This window comes from Antrostomus carolinensis, unplaced genomic scaffold (genome assembly GCF_000700745.2).
Source record: "Antrostomus carolinensis isolate BGI_N321 unplaced genomic scaffold, ASM70074v2 scaffold10703, whole genome shotgun sequence".
NCBI classification, from domain to species: Eukaryota; Metazoa; Chordata; class Aves; order Caprimulgiformes; family Caprimulgidae; genus Antrostomus; species Antrostomus carolinensis.
The window spans coordinates 50,291-64,226 of record NW_010307271.1 but is presented as its reverse complement, the minus strand read 5'-3'; the positions used below and the strand labels follow the sequence as shown (position 1 = coordinate 64,226).

Below are 13,936 nucleotides of genomic sequence, written 5' to 3'. Positions count from 1 at the left end.
CAACCACACCAGCAAACTTGTAACTACAACTCAGTTAAATCAATATGTAGGTAAAAGTCAGATAAAAAGCCAGATAAAAGGCCAGACAATAGCTATGCTGGTGTAAATGAAGAGTGTAGAAGAGGGAAGGAGTGAACTTTGAAGCTTGGTGTGAAGTGGAACCAGTTTACCACCAAAGTCTGCTGGCAATCACAGCTCTGCACACATTCACTTGACTCCTAGTGAATCCTTTGCAATTCCAGCTAAGACTACAAATTAAAAAAAATCAACAGCTATTCTTTACCTGCATTTAACAAGACACCAAAAAGTAGATGGATATATGGCTTTATCTGAGATATCGCATTTTTTGCTAGGAACTGCAAATTGAAGCACCAAATAGCAAAGTACAAATTCAACTGTTCGGCAGTGAGCTAATGATAGGTTTGATTTCGGGAACAAAAAACAGTGCAACATTAAGCAGGTACAGAGAGCCCCACATAAGAAAGCCATATTATGAAAAATAAATTAGCATGAGTGATTCAGACTATACAAAAATAACCTTTCCTTCCTACTCACTCTGAAGAAGATAGCTAGATCTAAGTGCTTTGATCTAACAAAGAGAAAACTGAGCTGGAACGCAGGGACTGGGTTTCTGTCCCCATCTCTGTACCTAGCCTCCTGCATTATTCAGTGGCAGACATCCTGCAGTGAAACAGGTTTCCCATCCAGGAGATGAGAGTGATGATCTGGATTAAATCTTGGAAAACACTTTGAGGTCTGTGATCTCACTCAACAAATGTCAGAAATATTTTATCAGTAGGATTTGGATCCTTCTGGTCAAAGATCAAGAAGAACAAGAAAAGCAAATGTTAAAGTATGTGGCCATTCAAAATTAAATAGGAGGTTCAGAATTACACACAATACAATTATATCTAGAGAAATAGTCCATAAATCTCAAACAGAAATTCCAAGACAAAACTTGTTAATTTTGAGGTATTTCTATTAGTCTTTGTTAAAAAAAAAAAAAAAAAAAAAAGCTGCCCTGACAGTAAAATAATCTGGAGTTTTTAATTTCTTGGGGCAATTTCCTCTCCTTTAACAGTATGTGCAGATGGGTCTTGAGCCAGATGCTGGCAGGATTAATGCAATCGTGTATTTTCCCTCACTGTCTAAATACACACTGTTGCTGCTGTACAGAACTGAATTAGCCCTACATAAATGACATATAAAACGGGAAGTGATTGTGTTAAATGCAGGCACAGCACTTCTGCCACAGGCTGCCCTGGGCACGTACAGTAGAACTGAACTTCTGCAGTGATACCTCTGACCACAGTCAGAGGACTGCACCTCTCTACTCTTCTACTCAGCTAAGTAGGTTGTGTCTGAAGCTAAAAATCTGTTCAGCGCTGGAACAACAGGCACCTCCATAAATATCTAGACATTTCTGTATCTAAAATAAATACAATCACATGTGAAGTAAACTATACCAGGAAATACCCTATGTCTGCTTAAACTAAGGGCTGAACTCCCTTTGCCTGTCATGAGACTTGGTTATCATGCATCATTTAGAAAAATAAATGCACTGAAAAGAGAGCAGGTTTTAATCTAAAAAAAAAAAAATGACAGCATTATAAATCTCTAGGCAGGGTTTATTATTCCTTAAAAGCTAGAGCCCTTTGATACGGAAAAACAAATGTCAGCTAGCTTTTGCTTCGAAACCATTTTAAAGCACAAAACCTGCATTTTGTCTTCCACACTGATGTCTAAAGCCGGACCTCAACACTCCCCATCTTGCAAAAGAAAGCCCTCTCGGGGTAATGCTTTTAGCCACTTTGATTCGGAGGTTCTTGCTAACCACACGTTCATTCCACAGGGTTTCCACCGGCTGCAAAGCCCCTCAGAGCATGCAGCCATTTACCGCCAGTCTCCAGCCATGCAGCCATCACTTGGGTATCTTATGTAAGGAGAAAGAGCAGTTTTAAAAGTCTTGAAACCCTGAATGATTGAAGAGTGGCTCTTTACCTTCAGAAACAGAGCTGCCAAAGGGCAGGAATGTCCTCCACACACCAGACAGCGAGGCACACTTGCTGATGAGAACGCTGGGCAGCGTGGCTACGGCAAGCAGCCCTGTGCCACCACCTCGACGTAGTCTCCATGCTCACCAGGCAAAATTTCATTCAGTCAAAAAGTAACAGAACCACAAATGACTTGGCAAGGAAAAGAGCAGCAGCTCAGGCTGCATCCCGTGAGGAAATAACACCACTAGAAACACTCTCATGGAAGGAGGAAAGGCTCTTCTCCCCAGATGGAGTTTATGTTTACTGAGTGATTTCACACAATGAGAAGTATCTGCTAGATACTGGCAAGAAGTGTCAGACTTCAAAGCAAAGAGCTGTCCCTTTTAAATTCTGTGGATTGGCGCTTTAGGTGAGGATGTGTTTGCAAATCCCGCAGACGGCTATCTATCCCAGCAACTACCGCACGCCGGCTCCTGCAGTCAGGAAGAGAAGAGGCCTTACCCCAATCCCACTGATTTCCCCAGCATTAGCTTGCAGGTTTGCAGGACTGCTGTGCGGTGGGTGCAAGGGGGCTGCAGGCAGACATGGTGCAGCACATCCAGCTGCAGCCATGCAAGAGAGTGCCATCCCCTCAGTTTGCCACTGTCTCCCAGCAGAGGCCATCTCCCCTGAGAGAGGTAGGATACAACGAGCTGAGCCTGCCTCAGGTGGGGATGGTCAAGCTGAGGGTGACTGTTTGTGGGGCGCCTGAGACCAATGGCTCCCCCTGGAAGGGACCCTCATCCTACCTTCTCATCCCCGTTTTTGCCTCCCCTCTATATTCCTGGCTGAGCATTTCTACCAGTTACCCTAAACCAAATTCAGCTGCTCATGCAGCCAAGTCCACCAAAACAGCAGAAAATAAAACCAGGAAAAAAACCCAAAAACCTTTATTAGTTTATTTTTGCAGAGACAGTGAGTTGAACTGGCACGTGCCAGAGACAGCACAAGGCTGCCCATCTTGGGACACAGCGGGACAGGGATGGGGCAGCACAGTTGGAGGGCAACATGAGAACCAGGGGTAGGAGACAGCGAGCAGCACCTCCCCATTTTTTGGCAGCAGAGAACTGTTAGATCAGCTCCAGCAGATGTGGAAAAGCAGCCCTGAAACGTGAATTCGCACTGAAGCAGATGCCGGTGTCCTCAGCTAGCAGGAGCGGGTGCTGAGCAGGGGAGGGGAGCCCCAACCTCTCCCCTCCCAGGGGCAGTAGCAGACAGCCTGGGGCAGAAACGTCTTAAACTGCTCCAGCTACAACTGCCAGATGCTGCCTGTCTACGGCTTAACTGAATTTAGCACACTCAATGAAAAAAATCTGTATCAAATTAAGAAAATGAGTAATGTTAATGGGAGTTGCACACAAATGCTGGTAGGACAAAGGCTCCCCTTGTTAGCTCACCCGCCAAATCCAAAGGTGACCACTAAAGACCTATCAAAGTATCACCAGGATACAACATAAATCAAGTGTGACACATCTTGATGCTTTAAACAGGTCTGTCGCGCTCAACCGAGGATTGCTACATGTCAAAAATCTGTTCTGAATTATTCTCCGAAGCTAGCAGAGATTAGCACACACAGACCATGCACTGCAAGCAGAACTAGTCGGAAATTTTTCAGCAGAAAATGTTGATTCATCAAAACCCAAACTTTTCGTGGGAATAGACTGCTTTTGACAAAAGGCTCCTCTGCTCCAAGAGGGAGAGATTCGAAAACTGAAGCAAGGAGATAGGCACGTCCTCTGGAAGAGGCATCAGCTCGGTGACTCAGTAGCTTGCCAAAGACACAGAAGATCAAGATTTGTATCTGCAGCCCAAGTCAGGCAAACCAGAGGTGGCAACTTGTTCTTCCACATGGGAACAGGCTCTCTCTCCCAGAAGATCTGCTCCTTCCTGGTTCACAGCAGGGAAAATGTCGAAATTGTGGAAGCCTTCAAGGGGCCAGGACAGTCACCTTTTAGCCAGCTGGCATGTCAAGAGACAGTACAGGGGTTTGAGTTGTGGGTTGTTTTTTTTTTTAAAGAAAACCTAAAACTTAAGATTGATATCAACATTAGGATATCAGCAGGGAGAACACAAATTCTGCAGGAAAGCTTTGGAAAAAAAAACCCCACAGTGTTCCCTACATCAGTTATCCTTGACAAGCAGACTGACCTCTAGCTGAACTGCTGAGTTTTTGCTAGATGAGTCTTCTATGAAATGGTTACACATAAAGACAATCACATTCTAGATGACCACTGATTATAGCCCCCTTAAATAATATAATTTTCTTTGAAAACAGTAATTTTCCTTTCTCTTCCCTTACCCCGATATTAAATATTTCTCTAAATAATTACGAAACCAAAATACTAATTTCAATTAAACCTAAGTTAATAACTCTTAAACTTGCAAAAAGCTGGGCTGTTAGATTCCAGCAGAAAATCTGAAATATATTAGCTTTCCAACCAAATTTGAAGCACCTCGCAAGACAACAGATTGCAAATTTAAAATTAGATTCTAGTGGGAGGCCCTGGTGACAAATCTGTATTTTTCTCCTGGAGTGGAGCTTGAAGGCTGCGAGAACCAGAACAATGATTAAATCCACAGCAAGCAATGAGCCTACAGAAATAAACTTTTGCTAAAATCTGCCAGCCAACAATAAAGATTTTTACTGAACTCACAAGAACCACACAGAAAAATGTACAAGACTAATAACCTAGTGTGAACATACACATTTTACTGTAATTAAAATGTGCTTTTTCAAAAGGGCAAGAAAGAGGCTGAAATTCCACAGTAAGCCTTTGGGTTTCTTGGAAACTCCAGCAGCATATTTAATTGTTTTCAAATCAGAACCTTTTAACCAGCCATTTCTTTTTTGTAAGCCACTCTTGCATATGTTAAAGCAGGGGATGGACTCCAAAAAGGTCCTGCAGGCAATTCAAATAAGAGGAGGAGCAAGGGAGGAAGGGATGTCATCAGTAGCTGCTTGACAGCCATTCAAATGCTTTTGTATTGCTAAACAAGTGTAACCATAAACTGCTTATCCATTTTTTCCCCTCCCAGCAAACTCCTAAAGAAAAATATATGGACACACATGTACCTTCGGAGGCAGTACTGGTATCCAGCGCAACCTTCCCCAAGAGAGCTGTGGCATTTAGAGGTATAGAATTGCAAATGATACCAAAATGAACAGTTACTGGGACTGCAGAAGCTGTCAGCACCTGCCACTCAGCAACTCCATTACTCTCACATCAGAGTCTATGACTAAATGCCAAAAACCTGGGGAGAAAGAGGGGAGGAGAAGAAAAAAAATCAGACAAAGGGTTAGCAGGAACGGCTATACAGGAGGACGTCTTCTGCCAGGTCCTGTTTTCAACACTTACCTAAGAAACACTGTGCAATACAGCATGCAAATGCTGTGCTTAAATTCGAATGATGACATCTGATGATGGCAGAATAAATGAAAAACCCAGTCAAGCACTGTCAGCCCAAGCTACAGAATGTAAAGAGTTCCTCTTCCCGCCACTCTGCACAATAAAAATGGACATTAACATCCTCCTGCTGAGGACAGTCTGTCTCAGGCAGGGCTGGAAAACCTCAGGTCCAAAAACATGCCTGCATCTGAAAACGACCACCAAGAAAGGCACCTTCCAGCAAACCAGGGTTTGACTTCTGGCAGCAAGGGGGAACCCAGCTGCCCAGGGAACAGGCCTGAAACTGGAAGACCTCAAAGGAGATTTCTCTGTGCAGACTGTCTAATTTACGAAAAGGGCAGTTATCCAAGCAGGGATTTCATTAACATTTTTCAAGGGCGAATCAGACATGTAGGGCAGAGCATTTACATGCATTTTTGTGCGCTGTGAAAGGATTGTTGGGTTAATTGCATTCACTAAGGCACGGATATGAGAGACCAGTCTGCGCTTATTTAAACCTAAGACAAGTCATAAGAATAGTCCTCAAGTTACATGCATGCGTGCATTCGTGTAGGTACCAAATCCCAGCCCTTTCTTGGCCTGATACCACTGGGCAAGCTCCCTTGCAAGTACACCAGCTCAAGGTCTAGTGCTGTGAGATACCAAGAACCACAAACTCACTGGAGGGCTGAGTGCACTGCCCAAGCCAGCTCTCAAGCCACCCAACTCCCCCTTCTCCCAGCCAAACATCAACACTGCATGCAGACTTTTGAGAGTCATAAACTTTTCCAAAAGTCTCAAGGAACAAAAACCTCGGAAGAGATTACTGATGCCCTTCATGTTATTGGAGTTGCTTGGTGGAGAAATTGTGATCCTCACTCTTGGCTGGATTCTCAAAAGAAATGAGAGTCACCGGCTCCTTTCTAAATTAAAAACATTTTGATTTTCTTTCTCCTCCTTCATGTTCCCCTCTCCGCTCTCCACCTCCCCCTCTTCCCCCAAGCTGTTGGTTGAGATCTGAAAAGCAGTTCATGAATTGCTCAGGAGCTGGCAGAAATTAATAAAATAAAGCTCATTTATATTGAAATGGACTCATTACCATGCCAGCTGCCAATAATTTGCAAGACGGGAATCTTGCTGACAAGCAAGGTCCTACAGGCAAGAGGCTTCCCACCTGCATCCACCACACAACGAGCAGCCCTGCGATGTGTATTCCTCACCTCCAAAGAAAATGGAATTGCAACCATCTTTTTGCAGATCTGCCTACTGCTGCCCCAGAAAACTTGTCGAAAAGAAGAAAAAAACAGATGCAGACAAGCACTTTATCAAATTTTCTATCCTGAAGTGGCTTTTGAGGAGTTTGTAACTCAGAAAAATCTGTTCCAGGCTGAAATGAACTCTGGTCACTTCTGTGAGAAACCAACAACAATGCTGCCCAGTCTACACACCATCTGTGCTCCTCCAACAAAAATCATTCTCTTCTTGCACTCATTTGTTAAAAAGGTGGGAGGATCCAAAATGGATGTTTACGTCTGGATACTACACTATCCAAATCCTCACTACACCCCAGTAAATCTGAAGGGCTGGCAATATCCTTTGCCACAAACAGATGAGTACCATGCATGCACAGTTCCTCCAGAACAGAAGGATTTATCGTTACCCACAGATTCTCTCCTGAAAAGCTTTGTTCCTATTAACTTTTACAACTTGGAGAGCCTTTCACTAATGAACCCATGTTATACTTTTCAGGAACATCAGTTTTTCATACTTGTCTCTGTCTGCCATTTGTCTGCACTGGAACAGTCCTCAGCTTTATGCTTCCTGGTTCACCTCACAGCAGAAATTCTGGAGGTCTGCAGTCCTGAAGCGGCCTCAGACAAGGACTTCCCTTCTTGGCAAAAGGGGATGCCCATGCTCCTCCATCAGGAGGGAAGGCAGAAGCAAACACAAGCACAGCCCCATGGCTTGCTTCCCAGCACAGAGCTCTTCCCCACACAGGATGCATTTGCTCCTATGGACCCTTGCTCTGTCAGAGGTGCCTGACCAAGGGGGAAGCTGATCACGCATTCAGATTGCTGGTAACTCACCAGTAACTGTTCTCAAGGTAGACAGACAGTTGTAAACATTCACACATGGAACAGTTCATCTCATTAAAAAAGAAACATCAAATAAAGATTTTCAAACTTCCATGCTCCACACAAAATATTCAGTCTTACAGCTGACTCCTGCAAACATGCATGCAGACACACACACACATATATATACATCTATGATGCATGTATGCATGCATGTATGCCAGTGTCTACCTATGTCAGTGCAACTCCTCTTGTTCTTTGAAGATCTGGAAGTAGCACAGCTGTATTTATTTCATAGCCACAAAACAGTGCCTTGAAAAATCAGGCCAAAGAGTTCCCACAGGGCTCATCACACAGCAACTTAAGTCAATCCAAACTGAGGAAGCTCGCAGCAAACCACCGTAAATGGATTAAACGAATGCATAGTAGGGAAGCAGAATATATTAAAGGAACACCTTGTTATTCATCACATCTGCTACCTGTGATTCTAGGTACAGCAAAGAGAGATTTGACTTTTACATGCTGGGAGCAGTTTGCAATGCCAAGAGATTAGGAAAAAACCAGCACACCTGTTTTCTTTTTGCTTGCAGACACTTGACGTGAACAGTAATAGACAAAAAATATGGAAGCTGTAGTTTTCTAAAAGCTGCCTTTTCAAAGCAGAACCCTTCCTTTCCAGCTAGTATGCAAGTACATCCCCTTGTCCATTGAACATGAAAAGCTGGGTAGAAGGACAACAGCTCTCTTTCAGTTCTGTTTTTACTTTTTGATTTTACGATGCATTGTTTTTGTCAGATTCCAAATGCAACTGCAGATGTGAGATCAGTTGGTCATTAAGCAAATCTCTACCCAGCTTTGAGAAGCCCTCAGTAATTCTAACATAAGTCATTAGTGTGTATATACATAGACAAAAAGCAATCGTCATTTCATACAGAAACTATTTAATATTAATCAGTGGCTCTGGGCTGTATTCCCCACCCACGATCTCAGTTCCATGCCATTGTAACTCCAGTGTTCGATCCTGTCTCCTGAAATTGAGAATCAGGCCCTTTATTTGTAACTGGAGGCCACATTTTGTTAGCCTTTATTACCCCTGCTTAATATGAATTGCTGCTGAAATCAATCTATCAAATCACCTCCCCTGGGAAGAAGGTAAATGCTCTATCTAGTATGCTCCAGGGTCCTGGGGCCCTGACAACTCTGGCTGTCTTCATCCCATACCCCTGGGCTGCCCTCCACAAAATGAAATAATCCAACTCACAGGAGATGGATGGATGGGTGGAGAGGTGGATGGAAGGAAGGAGAGAGGCTGCTCTGTGCCTAGATCTTTGTCTGAGAGGGCTTTATGTGACAGGGCTGGGTGCACGCACAGATTCATAAATATAACTCAGAAATGCTCCAAGCTACCCCGTTCTTGATGTAGTCACTGAAACTACGTACGACAGTGAGCTCCAAGACCAACTCTGGTGGATTGCAGAAGCTGTTTGACTATATAAAACGTCATAGAAGCCTTTTGTTTGTGGGGAAAAAAAAAAAAAATAAACCAACCACAGCGTATATTACCTGTCAGAGAGAATAGCTGCTCCTGAAACTGGAGTCTGATGACAACAACCATCCAGGCAAGGTTGGGGAGACCATCCGCACATCCACAAGAACTGGCCAGCAGAGCTGCAATTGCAAAACCTCTTTGCAACCTTCTCACTAACACGCAGCCTTCATGTCTGTCACAGTTAGGAGAACAATGCTGGATGATCACTCCAGATGAAGGGGAGGGGAAAGAAAAATAAACCCACGTTCTCTTTGTGGAGAACTCATAAAGGAAAGATGTGGGAAGCCTTGTTCCTCCAGCTGCAGCACCACACCTATAAGAATTTCTAAGGGAGGGAAGAAAAGGCAAAAAGAGGGAGGGAAAAAGGTCTGCCAGGAGACCTAAAACCTCCATGTAGCTGACGGTCAACCATCCCCAAATCAGATTGAAAGAAAACAAAACCAGAAGCATGGCACTTATAAAGCACTGTGAGGCCTTGGTAATAAATCAATGGAAGAGAAGAGCAGGTAGCCCAAGGGAAAGCCCCCTCTTCAGAGTTTCTATATTTATACGAGGGAATGTGAATAATTGACAAGGTTGCAGGTTTGTTTGGTTTTTAATCATTTGTACAAGTATGTGAACATCTTTTAAGTCTTTCTCCTTCCCTTCCCTTTATTTTTAATGGTGGGAAAATCCCCCTTTCTTCCCTAAGGGAAATCTGCAAGGTTTTACCCGTTTACAGAAAAGGGCAAAGTAGGAAAAGGATTCTAATTTCAGATCATCAGGCCTAAACAAATCTATGGGAAGCCACAAGGGCAACTCCCTGGAGCCTGTGGGGTAGACAAACAGCAGCTTGCACACTGCGTCCTGGGAAGGGGAGAGGCTTTATAACCCACTCTGGGGAGCTGCAGCCAGCGCTAAGCCACGAGGGAGCTGCAGGGAAGGAGGAGCCCATTGGGCCTTCATGGAGGACAAGAATGAGAAAGGTAGCTACAAGGACTACGTGTGCATTTATGTGTTACTTAAAAAAAGAAAAAGAATGCCCAAAATGCAGCTGAAATAAAAATAAGGTGCAGTTTGGTTATTTATCCTTAGGTTATACATTATTGTTATTACTCTTTGCCTGAAAAGGATTTTCTGCTTGTGCCAAATGAACAGAGAACTGCTGATACGCAATGAGGACAGGATGTGCCAAATGCATCAAAAAAAAAAAAAAATTTAGAAGTAACAAGAAAATGTTCAGGCCAGGAGACAGAACCCCAGAAGGATCCATCAGAGCACTCACTGTGCAGCCAAGGATGGGCAGCTGGAGGAGGGAGAAAGGAGAAGCGGAGCGGGACACGGCAGGCCATGCATGCACAGAAGAACCACCCAGTACCACGGTCTTTGGCAATAAAAATTGAAACCCTTGGCTTGAGTAACTGGGGAGCCACTGCAGGCAGGATGTGAAGGATTAAAATGGTGAGGAAAAAAATTAAGGCAGATAATTGGGGGAGGGGGAATTGGAGATGAAGCATTTCAGGTATATCCTCATTTAAGCACAGAGGTAAGTAATCTCATTTTCAAGCAATGCCAAAGACCACACACAGATTATTAAGATGGTGTTTGAGATATGAAGACAAGTGTCTAATTTTAGATACCCCAACATAAGTACCGGGGAGGGATTCCAGAGGTCTACAGAAAACCAGGTGGCAAATGAAACTTGGGCAAATGCACAATCAGAGTTGCTTTCACATTTTGGTCACCCTCTTTCTGCTGGAGAATGAGGCAGCTCACTGAGGTACAACAGCATTGTAAAGTGTGCTATACAATTAGTAGAAAGATGTAAAAGTACCAACAACTTCCACGATGAGGCCACAGGGAAGCATAATAAGGAAAAGTATTGAAGCAGAGGATGTCCTTTTAAGTTTATAGCATGCCTTTCAGAAATTTTGGTACCACTATCTCTCTCCATTTGCTCCTACTTTTAAATCAGTATCTCACAAGATTCAGCCTTCACTGAAGTTGATTGCCAGGGCTGGTGTGCCAGGCTAGGATGATGGAGAGGCCAGCAGCTGCAGCACTGCAGAGCAGGGCTTGATTCCTGCCTGGCAGCCTGCCTCCTCTGCACCCTGGGCAAGCCGGGGAGGCTCCCCATAGCTCCTTCTCCTCTCTGTGAATCGTGAATATAGCACTCTCATCAACCGCACAAAGTCCCAAGATGGCCATATCCCCAATTTAAAAGGGCACTGGGTGACTCCAAGGAGGAAAGGCAGGTTTAACCAGCAGAAAGCACACATTAAACATCCCACCCTTCTTCAAAATAAGAGAGCTGATAGCCTGATGTGTCGGTGACACCATGGCCAGGTTGCTCTGGTGGGACAGGGCCAGGTGGAGATGTTTGAGACAGCAGCCAGTAGGACTATCGGCTTCAGCCTGCACTGAGAGCTCCTGCTGGGTCTGCTGGAGACGACGGAAGAAACAAAAACGAGTCCCAGGTGAAGAGGCAGCCCTGCTTCACAAAACCCAACACTGGGAATTATAACTACTATTTATTCAGAGCCTGGAAGGACAGGTAAGCAAGCATATGAACAAATGGCTGCTGTTTTCACCTAGTGTGATGATATCAACCCCAACAGAGCAGGTTTCTCAGCCTGGTATTACCATAGTATAAACCCTCGTCGTTTCTCCAGCATGCAGAAAAAAAGAAAACATTCATGCAAAACGCAGCTAGTCTGTACCAGCTTGGCACTGTCTAAGTTAAATTAAGCATTCAGATTTTATCTTGCACGTCCTGACAGAACCTGATCACTCAAACGCCATCACAGAGTTGTATCTGCACCGCAGTTAAGTTTATCTGGGTTTACCGGTTTTAGTCACAACTCGTACATCACATCTCCTGACACAGCTCCTGCTGATAGCTCTTCCCTGCGGGAGGAACACACAACACCAAAGGCCGCACGTTGGGTGTTGCTTCTTTAATCAAGAGGGGGCAAAACCCATGAGGGATGGTAATCCCAGGAGGAGACACCCTCAGGGTTCTGGGGATGAGTCCCCACCCCGGGAATAGGCAGGCAGGGAGCACAGGGCCCTGCCACCACAGAGCAGTGAAAAGGACTGATCAGCAAATGTTTCTGAGAGGAAAAGCCAAAACTCCCCAAAGTCAGGCTAAGGTAGCTCCTTGATGGAAAGCTGAAACCCATCAGATCCAAGCATGGCCTCAAAATAAAATGAATGCTTTGCCTTCCTTTTCCGTAAGGGCATGAGGGAGCAAGGCATGTGAATCACCACATCTGAGATATCTGAGGAGCAAAATTCAAAGAGTTTAAAATGTGCCAGACAGCAGGAGTTTTGAATCTGCATCCCAAAACTATGAGAGAGGCAGTGCAAGCAACCACAGGGATATGGACAAGAATTTTTATATTAAAACCTGCAGATCAGGATCCTGCCTGAGACTGGAGAACAAGTGATCCCAGCAATGACATACCCATCTGTTTAGTCTCAACGGCACACAAGGCTGGAGAGCACATCTGAGAGATGGAACAGGGAATGGCAGAGGAAGAAATGGGAATAAAACGCAATATGGATTGTGGCACGCTACTCTGATTGCTTTCTCCAACAAGATGACCCATTTTCCAGGGGAAGAAAGGGCAGAAGATATCTTTCCAGGAAAATTATTAGTTAAGCTGAAGATGACAAAAACTGGCATAGGAATTATGATATGCATAAGAAACTTTGCAAAGAGGTTGTGCTAAAAGGAGAATTATCTGGCTCAAGGGAACAGGTTTTTTTAATGTTTTCAGTGTGACAAGCAAAGAAAAAAAATGTACCATTGACTTGTGCTGATGATACGAAGCTAGAAAAAGTCACAATACAGAAGAGACCTTTTGTCTCATATTGATCCCAGAGGACCATAAGCTCCCAATATGATAAAAATGACAAAAAAGCAAATGTAATCAAAAGATGCACCAAGCAAGACCTGCCCAGCAGAAACAGGAGTGAATGCTGCCAGAGAAGACATTGACCTCATCTGAAATAACATGCGCAATCCTCGTCATCCGTGGCAAAGGTTAATACAGGCCAGACTACCTTCATGAAAAGCAAGGCAGACACAATGAAGCACACAACTTCGCTCTGAGAGGCGAAAACAACAGGACTGTCTCATGCAGCAAAACAAGAGCCTGCAAAAGGACATGATTTATGTTCAAGGGCAGAAAAGGGTAGGTTGAAAAAATCATAAATTCAAATAGTTGTATTCATAGTCATTTCATCCTGACAAAACAAGCAAGGCAGGTTAAAATAGACTGAGCCTTCCTCCCGCTCCTTCTCCCCTTCGCAAATGCCCTCAAGTCAGGAAGCAATCCCTGGTACTCAGCTCGAGCAGAGACCTGCCTAAAAGCAGCCAGCCCCCAGCATGTGCCTGGGATCTCCCAGGACAAGAAAGACACACAGCAGGCAGGTCCCTGCCATCCCAGTGTGACTGGGGCTGGCCCTGGGAGCTGCAGCAGCAAGACAGGGTGATTCCTCACTCAGAAACATTGCAATGGACAAGGATTGAAGACTATACAAGTGTGATAGTTTGACTATTAACTCTATCCTAGCAAAACCAGGACAACAAGTTTTGCACAGTAATTTCTCTTAGATCAAACTTTGCCTCTAGAATAACAAAACTGTAGTCCAATGGGACAGAAGCGTGTAGCAAAGAGGCAGCTTTGTGTACCAGGCAACCTCAGTGGATCCAGTTGGCCTGTTCAGGAGATGATTACTGCCCTGAATTTCATGAACTGACCAACACTGGTGGGATCCATGGACCACAGATGCACCAAGGTAGAGGCCTTGTCCTTTCAAAAGATGTGAAACTCAAGCTATTCCTGAGCAATATGTAAAAAGTAACATATTGATGCTGCTGGACTAATCCTCCATAGTCTGGCA

At 44.3% G+C, this 13,936-nt stretch overlaps 1 protein-coding gene across 1 annotated transcript in view; it reads right to left on the bottom strand.

Annotated features, from left to right (window-relative positions):
* The window catches only part of LOC104522948 (T cell lymphoma invasion and metastasis 1), an 88,612-nt gene extending 83,322 nt beyond the window's left edge, over positions 1–5,290 (bottom strand). The window contains 1 exon segment of the mRNA XM_029084351.1: positions 5,110–5,290. The gene's annotated coding sequence lies outside the window, so the exon portion shown is untranslated.
* Between the last annotated feature and the right edge of the window lie 8,646 nt (positions 5,291–13,936).